The 9,648-nt window shown below is 44.7% G+C and overlaps 1 pseudogene; it reads right to left on the minus strand.

The window, feature by feature from the left end:
• Positions 1–622: 622 nt before the first annotated feature.
• LOC125079911 (putative uncharacterized protein DDB_G0291608) lies at positions 623–1,928 on the minus strand (annotated as a pseudogene).
• Positions 1,929–9,648: the final 7,720 nt, after the last annotated feature.

Raw genomic sequence — 9,648 nt, forward strand, 5'->3', positions numbered from 1 at the left:
TGGCTGGGGGTGGGGATTAAGGAGGGCACCTGTTGTGATGAGGATTGGGTGTTGTGTGTAAGGTGAATCACTGAACTCTATTCCAGAAACCAGTGTTGCGCTATATGCTAACGAACTAGAATTTAAACAAAAATTTTAAAAGAAAAAGAATTACAATTCTCCTAAGTCATCTCTATAGGAGGCGGTGGTGGGAATTGGGCCAGCACCACTGGCACCTGCAAATAAGCCTGGCCTTCGTGTGCAGCCTGCCAGAGAGAAGCACACACACCTAAGAACTGCAGATACTCCAGTCTCTGAAAATTCAAGAAAAGCTAAGAATCCTAGAAATTAGTTTCTATTAATAACAGTGAAACAAAATGGGAAGAAGTTAAATTTAGAAACATGAAAAAGGATGTCAAAGCCAATGGGAGGTCAGGGATGGCAGCACATACACACACACACACACACACACACACACACACACACACACTGATTGTGCCCTGGAGAAAAGGCACAAACAGGAAGTAGGAAGTCAGCATGTGATCAGCCTGATCTCTGGGCAGGTTTATAAAGGGTCCTGGCCCAGAAGTCTCCACACCTGAGCACCTGTCCTCTGCACCTGCTCCTCTGACCTGCTCCACCCTCAACCCACCAGAACCATGGGCTGCTGTGGCTGTTCCGGGGGCTGCGGCTCCGGCTGTGGGGGCTGTGGCTCTGGCTGCTGTGTCCCCGTCTGCTGCTGCAAGCCTGTGTGCTGCTGTGTGCCAGCCTGTTCCTGCTCCAGTTGTGGCTCCTGTGGGGGCTCCAAGGGGGGCTGTGGCTCCTGTGGGGGCTCCAAGGGGGGCTGTGGCTCCTGTGGGGGCTCCAAGGGGGGCTGTGGCTCCTGTGGGGGCTCCAAGGGGGGCTGTGGTTCCTGTGGGGGCTCCAAGGGGGGCTGTGGCTCCTGTGGGGGCTCCAAGGGGGGCTGTGGCTCCTGTGGGGGACCCAAGGGGGGCTGTGGCCCCAGCTGTGGGGGCTGCGGCTCTGGCTGTGGGAGCTGTGGCTCTGGCTGCTGTGTCCCCATCTGCTGCTGCAAGCCCGTGTGCTGCTGTGTGCCAGCCTGTTCCTGCTCCAGCTGTGGCTCCTGTGGGGGCTCCAAGGGGGGCTGTGGCTCCTGTGGGGGCTCTAAGGGGGGCTGTGGCTCCTGTGGGGGATCCAAGGGGGGCTGTGGTTCCTGTGGGGGCTGTGGTTCTTGTGGCTCCTGTGGCTGCTCCCAGTCCAGCTGCTGCAAACCGTGCTGCTGCCCTTCAGGCTGTGGGTCATCCTGCTGCCAGTCCTGCTGCTGTGTCCCCGTTTGCTGCTCCCAGTCCAGCTGCTGTAAGCCCTGCTGCTCCCAGTCCAGCTGCTGTAAGCCCTGCTGCTCCCAGTCCAGCTGCTGTAAGCCCTGCTGCTCCCAGTCCAGCTGCTGTGTCCCCATTTGCTGCCAGTGCAAGATCTGAGGTCTGACCACAGACCCCAGGTATCTCCAATCTGAGTTCCCCTGGCCATGACCAGTGAGACATTCCATATCCCTGGAGCCCAAATCCCTGTCCATCTTCATCTGAGAAGGAGTGGCTGAGACTTTGGGCCCAGAATCCCAGCTCACCAGATGCTGTTCTCTTATCCATCCTGGAATCCCTCCCCACTCAACTTCCAGAGGGCCCTTCCTCCTTGTCCACTGCATTTGTATCTCAGTTCCTTGGGATCTGAGCCTCTAAACACCCACCACTCCCCCCAGTGAATTTGGTTAGGACTAGGCTTGCGCTATTACCATCAGAGACCTACCTCCCCTTCCCACCACCTGTCTTCTCCACCTGTAACACCTAAGCTGAGGCTGGTGTGGGACTCCTGGGAGGCAGTCTACCCCCAGCTCTGGAGCTGCGTGGGACCCAAACCATCACTCTCTTCCCTGAGCCTTCCTCCCCAGCCCTGTTCTCTGTCTACCAAGGTCTGCTCCAGACCCTGAAAAGCCCCTAAATAAATACATTGTCAAACCACAAGCCTTGGGCTCCCTGTGATTCCTTTCTTCCTTCTCCTGCAGTTGAAGAAGGTGCCCAAAACACTGGCATGAAAACCAGTGAAGTATATGATGTTACAAGTATTTAGCTGGTAATGCCTTTTCAAGATGCTCATATTCTCAGAATATGTCCTTGGGTGCAGAGGCTGAGCTCTCGGACCTGGACCACATCCACCGGCAGGTGCTCTGGCCAAGGCACTGCCCCCACCCCACACACCAGGCATCAGTTTCCTGGTGGCTCACACAGTTCAGCTACCTGTGGTCAACCTCCATCTGGAAGTAGATGGTCCCTTGAGGTGGTGTCAGAAGTCGAGAGCAGAGGTTATGCTGTGGCCCCATACCCACATCATCCACCTCACTTCATCTCAAAACACAGGTATTTTATCATCTCACATCATCACAAGAAGGGTTAAAAACTTGAACTTGGAGCTTCAGGGGGGAGGATAAGATGGCAGCCAAGTAGGGGGTCTCATTTCATCTGGTCCCTTGAATTTAGCTAGATATCTATCAAACCATTCTGAACACACATGAATTCAACCTGAGATGTAAGATTTATCTGGATCTCCACAAGCAGAAAAATAACATCAACAGATGAATGGATAAAGAAGATGTGGTCCATATATACAATGGAGTGTTACTCAGCCATCAGAAAGGATGAACACCCAACTTTTGCATCAACATGGATGGGACTGGAGGGGATTATGCTGAGTGAAATAAGTCAGCAGAGAAAGACAATTATCATATAGTTTCATTTATTTGTGGAACATAAGGAATAGCACAGAGGACATTAGGAGAAGGAAGGAAAAAAATGAAGGGGGGGAATCAGAGGGGGAGATGAACCATGAGAGACTAGGGACTCTGGGAATCAAACTGAGGGTCTCAAAGGGGAGGGGGATGAGGGGGTGTGTTAGCCCAGTGATGGGTATTGAGGAGGGCATGGACTGCATGGAGCACTGGGTGTTATATGCAAACAGTGAATCATGGAACACATCAAAAACTAATGATGTACTATATGGTGACTCATATAACTGAACCTTTGGGGGAAATAGAGGAAGATAAACAGAGGGGGGAGTGAGCTTCCATAAGCTGGCCACTAGAAAGTGATATAACACTGGAGCAAAATTTCAGGACCCTTGGAAATCTGCTCTAGTGAGAGGCACCCCCAAGGGCACAAGGGATGAATAGGGCAGAATTCTAGGTGGATCATTGTGGTCTCAGGATTCCAGGAGACTCAGAAAGAATGGGGAAGCCTGAACCAACAGAGTACTCAAGCAGTGATATGGGGAGACTGGTTATGGTCAGCAAGTCCAGAAGAGACTTTCAGCTCGGACACCATAAACCATGAGCCAAGCCAGGAGGGAGACCACCCTCTGCCTGACCACCCTGAAAAGGACTAGGTGCGGGCTAACATCCTAGGTGAGATGTAGAACAGCTTGTGCCCATGACAGGGACAGCTGTCAGGGTGCTGTGGCCCACAAAGAGGCGCTGGGGCAGCACCCAGCATGATTAGGGAGCTGTGCAAGAGGGTGCACCATGAGCCCACCTCTGCTAGCAGTTTCAAAGTCACAAAGCACAGAGATGCTCATGGGTCTTCATGACTCCCTCGGGAGAGGTGTAGCAGACAAGAGCTGCATGAGTCTGTGGAGTTTGGTACACACAGAGGTGGAGATGGTTTGACCTGGAGGATTTGTTGGCAGGGGAAGGGGGACAGGGTGTACCACGAACTTGCAACTCTGGACCAGAGATTCCTGCAAGGCCAGATTGGCTCTGACCCTCTAAAGAGACATAGAATGATGCCAGGGAACAAAAGTCACACAGCTGACCAACTCACATTAAGCCCATCCCCCTGACAAGGGGAGGGGCAACTCCCCCCAGGCAAAGATGCCTAAGAATCCCAGCAGCAGGCCCGGCCGCCAGAAGACAGACTAGAAGAAGAGGTGAATGATAAGCTTATTTCCCACAGGATTGTAAAACTCCAGCACCAGGGAAAAATAATATAGAGAGCTCCAAGTGTTCCCTTATGACTTGTCTAAACTTTAGGCTAAAATGTTACATTCCTTCTTTAGTTTCTTTTCTTATTTTTTCTTTCTTTTTCTCTGTTTTTACCCTGCTCCCATTTCAAATAGATTCTTACTTCCCAACCTATTTTTTTAATTTTATTTATTTATTTGTGAGAGATAGAAAGAGCAAGAGTAAGGAGGAGAGCAGAGGGAAAGGGAGAAGCAGACTCCCTGCTAAGCAAGGAGCCTGACACGGGGCTCAATCCCAGGACCTTGGGATCATGACATGAGCTGAAGGCAGCTGCTTAACTGATTGAGCCACCTGGGCACACCCCCAACCTATGTTTTTAAGTTGCTTTTTAACTTTTTTTTTTTCACATCTATGTTTTAAAGATTTATGCCCCATACTAGCCTGCTTTTCACTCTACTCAATTTATCCTGATATATATAAGTTCTGATTTCTTTGCTGTTTGGGGATATAGTGCCTTCTACCACACAGACCAAAAATCAAACAAGAACAGGCAGATCGCCCTGTTTTGTCCACCCTGAGAAATTATAATCTCTCTCCCCACCACCCCCATTTTTTCTTTTTTATTGTTTTAGATCATCTTGGCTTTGGTTGCATACCTGTGGTAGGATTTGACCACTTCAGATTTTTTCTAAGGTGCATTTTGCTTCGGTCATGGTTGATATTTTGGATTCTGTCCATTCACTCAACCATCCCTTAATAGAATTACTAGGAAAAGGAACTCCCAACAAAGAAAAGGACCAGAGACAATGTCCTCTGCCACAGAACTAATGGATATGGATATAAGCAAGATGTCATAGATGGAATTCAGGATAGTAATCATAAAGTCAATAGCTAGGCTTGAAAAAAGCATTAGTGACAATATAGAATCTCTAAGAGCAGAAATGAGATCCAATCAAGCTGAACTTAAAAATCTTATGACTGAGATAGTCTAAACTGGATACTCTAACAGCCAGGGTATATGAGGTAGAATAACCAATCAGTGACCTAGAAGATAAGCTGATAGGAAGGAAGCCGAGGAATATAGGAATAGGCAGCTAGTAGTCCATGAAAATAGACAGAGAGATCAATGATGCCATGAAACATTCCAATGTCAGAATTATAGGGATCTCTGAGGGAGTGGAGGGAGAGAGAGGACAAAAAGGTATATTTGAGCAAATCACAGCTGAGAACTTCCCCAGTCTGGGGAAGGAAACAAGCATTCATATCCAAGAGGAAGAGAGGACCCCACCCAAAATCAATAAAAATAGATGAACACTCTGCCATATAATGAAGTGAAACTTGCAAATCTTAAAGCCAAGGAAGCTATCCTGAGAGAAGCTAGGTGAAAGAGATTCCTTATATGTGGAGGGACGAACATCAGAATAACATCAGACCTATCCACAGAGACCTGGCAAGCCAGAAAGGGCTGGCAAGACATATTCAGGGTACTAAATGAGAAGAACATGCAAGAGGGATGGGGCAGCTGGGTGATGGACATTGGGGAGGGTATGTGCTATGGTGAGTGCTGTGAATTGTGTAAGACTGATGAATCACAGACCTGTACCCCTGAAATAATACATTATATGCTAATTAATTAGTTAGTTAATTAATCTTTGAAATGCAGCTAAGAATATTTTATCCAGCAAGGCTGTCATTCAGAATGGATGGAGAGATAAAGAGCTTTCTGGCCCAGCAGAAACTGAAAGAATATGTGACCACCAAGCCAGCCCTGCAAGAAATATTAAGGGGGATTCTATAAAAGAAGAAAACCCCAAGAGTAATATGGACCAGAAATTGATAGAGACTACCTATAGAAACAGGGACTTTACAGGCAGTATGATAGCACTAAAAGTGTATCTTTCAATAGTTACTCTCAATGCAAATGGATTAAATACTCCAATCAAAAGATACAGGGTTTCAGATTGGATTTAAAAAGCAGGACCCATCCACATACTGTCTACAAGAGACTCATCTTGAACCTAAAGACACCTCCAGATTGAAAGTAAGGGCATGGAGAACAATTTACCATGCCAATAGACCTCAAAAGAAAGCTGAGGAAGCAATTCTCATATCAGACAAATTAGATTTTAAACCAAAGACTGTAGTAAGAGATGTAGAGGGACACTATATCATTCTGAAAGGGTCTATCCAAAAAAAGATCTAACAATTATAATTATCTATGCCCCCAACCTGGGAGCAGCTAACTACCTAAACCAACTAACAACCAAAATAAGGAATCATATTGATAATAGTACATTGATAATAGGAGACTTCAACACTCCCCTCACAGAAAGGGACAGATCCCCTAAGCAGAAGATAACAAACAAGAGCTTTGAAGGACACACTGGACCAAATGGACTTCATAGATACATACAGAACATTCCATCCTAAAACAACAGTCTTCTAATTCTTCTTGAGTGCCCACGGAAATTTCTCCAGAACAGAGCACATACTGAGTCATACATCTGGTCTCAACCGATACCAAGACTAAGATTATTCCCTGCATATTTTCAGACCACCATGCTTTGAAACTGGAACTCAACCACAAGGAAATTTTTGAAAGGAACACAAACACTTAGAGGTTAAAAAGCATCCTGTTAAAGAGTGAATGGGTCAACCAGGAAATTAGAGAGGAACTTAAACAATTCATGCAAACCAATGAAAATGAAAACACATCAGTTCAAAATCTATGGGATACTGTCAAGGCAGTCCTCAGAGGGAAGTACACAGCCATCCAAGTCTCACTCAAAAAATTAGAAAATCCCAAATGCACAAGCTAACCTCACACCTGAAGGACCTGAAGAAAGAACAGCAAATAAAGCCTAAAACAAGCAGAAGAAGAGAAATTATAAAGATTAGAGCAGAAATCAATGAAACAGAATTAGAAGAATAGTAGAACAGATCAATGAAACTAGAAGCTGGTTCTTTGAAAACATAAACCTCTGGCCAGACTTATCCAAAAGAAAAGAGAATTGACCCAAATTAATAAAATCTTGAATGAAAGTGGAGAAATCACAACTAATACCAAGGAAATAGAGATAATTATTATAACTTACTACCACATACCAAAGCTACGTGCCAACAAACTAGGTAATCTGGAAGAAATGGATGTATTCTTGGATACTTATAAGCTACCAAGACTGAAACAGGAAGAAATAGACAATCTGAACCAACCAATAACCAGCAAGGAAATTGAAGCAGTCATCAAAAACTTCCCAAAACACAAGAGTCCAGGGCCAGATGGCTTCCCAGGGAAATTCCACCAAACATCTAAAGAAGAAGTCATACCTATACTACTGAAGCTATTCTGAAAAATATAAATGGAAGGAAAACTCCCAAACTTGTTCTATGAGGCCAGGATTACACCAATCCCAAAACCAGACAAAGACCCCATCAAAAAGAATTACAGACCAATATTCCTGATGAACATGGATGTCAAAATATTCAACAAGATCCTAGCCAATAGGATCCAACAGTACATTAAAAGTATTATCACCACCACCAGGTGGGATTTATCTCTGGGATACAAGGGTGTTTCAACATTTGCAAATCAATCAATGTGATGTACTACATTAAATAAAGAAACAGTAAGAACTATATGATCCTCTCAATAGATGCAGAAAAAGCATTTGACAAAATACAACATTCTTTCCTGATTAAAACTTTTCAAAGTATAGGGATAGAGGGAACATACCTCAATATCATAAAAGCCATTTATGAAAAGCCCTCTGTGAATATCATTCTCAACAAGGAAAACCTGAGAGCTTTTTCCTTGAGGTCAGGACACAACAGGGATGCCCACTCTCACCACTTTTGCTCAACATAATGCTAGAAGTCCTAGCCTCAGCAATCACAACAAAAAGCAATGAAAGGCATTCAAACTGGCAAAGAGGTCAAACTCTCTCTCTCTTTGCATATGGTATGATACTTTATGAGGAAAACCCAAAAGACTCCCCCCAAATTACTAGAACTCATACAGCAATTCATCAGCATGGCAGGATACAAAATCAATGCACAGAAATCAGTTGCATTTCTTTTGTTTTTTTAAGATGCAGCAACGAAAAAAAAGTTGTAGTTCCATGGTCATGGATTGGAATAAACATTGTGAAAATGTCTATGCCGTCCAGAGCAATTGACACTTTCAATGCCAACCTTATCAAAATACCATCAACATTTTTTACAGAGCTAGAACAAGGAACCCTAAAATTTGTATGAAACCAGAAAAGATCCCAAATCGCCAGGGGATTGTTGAAAAAGAAAATCCAAGCTGGGGGCATCACAGCCTGACTTCAAGCTATATTATAAAGCTGTGATCATCAAGACAGTGTGGTATTGGCACAAAAACAGACACATAGATCAATGGAACAGAATAGAGAGCCCAGAAATGTGCCCTCAACTCTATGGTCAACTCATCTTCAATAAATCAGGAAAGAATGTCCAATGGGAAAAAGACAGTTTCTTCAATAAATGGTGCTGGGAAAATTGGACAGCCACATGCAGAAGAATGAAAGAATGTACATTGTCTTGCACCACACACAAAGATAAACTCAAAATGGATGAGACCTCAGTGTGAGATGGGAATCCATCAAAATCCTAGAGGAGGACATGGGGAGTAACCTCTTCCACATTGACCACAGTGACTTCTTTCAACACGTGTCTCTAAAGACAAGGGAAACAAAAGCAAAATGAACTTTTGGGACTTCATCAAGATAAAAATCTTTTGCACAACAAAGGAAACAGTCAACAAAACTAAGAGGTAATCTTCTCCACAGAATGGGAGAAGATATTTGCAAATGACATATCAGATAAAGAGTTGGTATCCAAGATCTCTAAAGAACTTCACAAACTCAACACCCCCCAAAAAATTAATAATAATAATAATCCAGTCAATAAATGGGCAGGAGACATGAACAGACACTTCTCCAAAGACATACAAATGGCTAACAGACACATGAAAAAATGTTCAACATCATTAGCCATCAGGAAAATACAAATAAAGACCACTATGAGATAATACCTTTCACCAGTTAGAATGGCAAAAATTGGGGCATCGGGGTGGCTCAGTCATCAAGCATCTGCCTTTGGCTCAGGTCATGATCCAAAAGTCCTGGGATCGAGTCCCTCACAGGTTTCCCTGTTCTGTGGGAAGCCTGTTCTCCCTCTCCCACTCCCCCTGCTTGTGCTCCCTCTCTCACTCTGTCTCTTTCTGTCAAATAAATAAAGAAAATCTTTTTAAAAAATTAGAATGGCAAAAATTAACAAGGCAGGAAATGCTAACAAGGATGTAGAGAAAGGGGAATCCTCTTACACTGTTGGTGGGAATGCAAGCTGGTGCAGCCACCCGGGAAGACGGTATGGAGGGTCCTCAAGATATTAAAAAATAGAGCTACCTTATGACCCAGAGTTTGCACTACTAGGTTCTTACCCCAAAGATACAGATGTAGTAAAAAGAAGGGCCATCTGCACCCCAATGTCCATAGGTCAATGTCCACAATTGCCAAACTGTGGAAGGAGCGGAGATGCCCTTCAACAGATGAATGGATAAAGAAGATGTGGTCCATATATACGATGGATTATTCCTCAGCCATCAGAAAGGATGGATACCCACCATTTGCACCGACATG

The sequence above is a fragment of the Lutra lutra genome, chromosome 10, assembly GCF_902655055.1.
Source record: "Lutra lutra chromosome 10, mLutLut1.2, whole genome shotgun sequence".
In the NCBI taxonomy this organism is placed as follows: domain Eukaryota; kingdom Metazoa; phylum Chordata; class Mammalia; order Carnivora; family Mustelidae; genus Lutra; species Lutra lutra.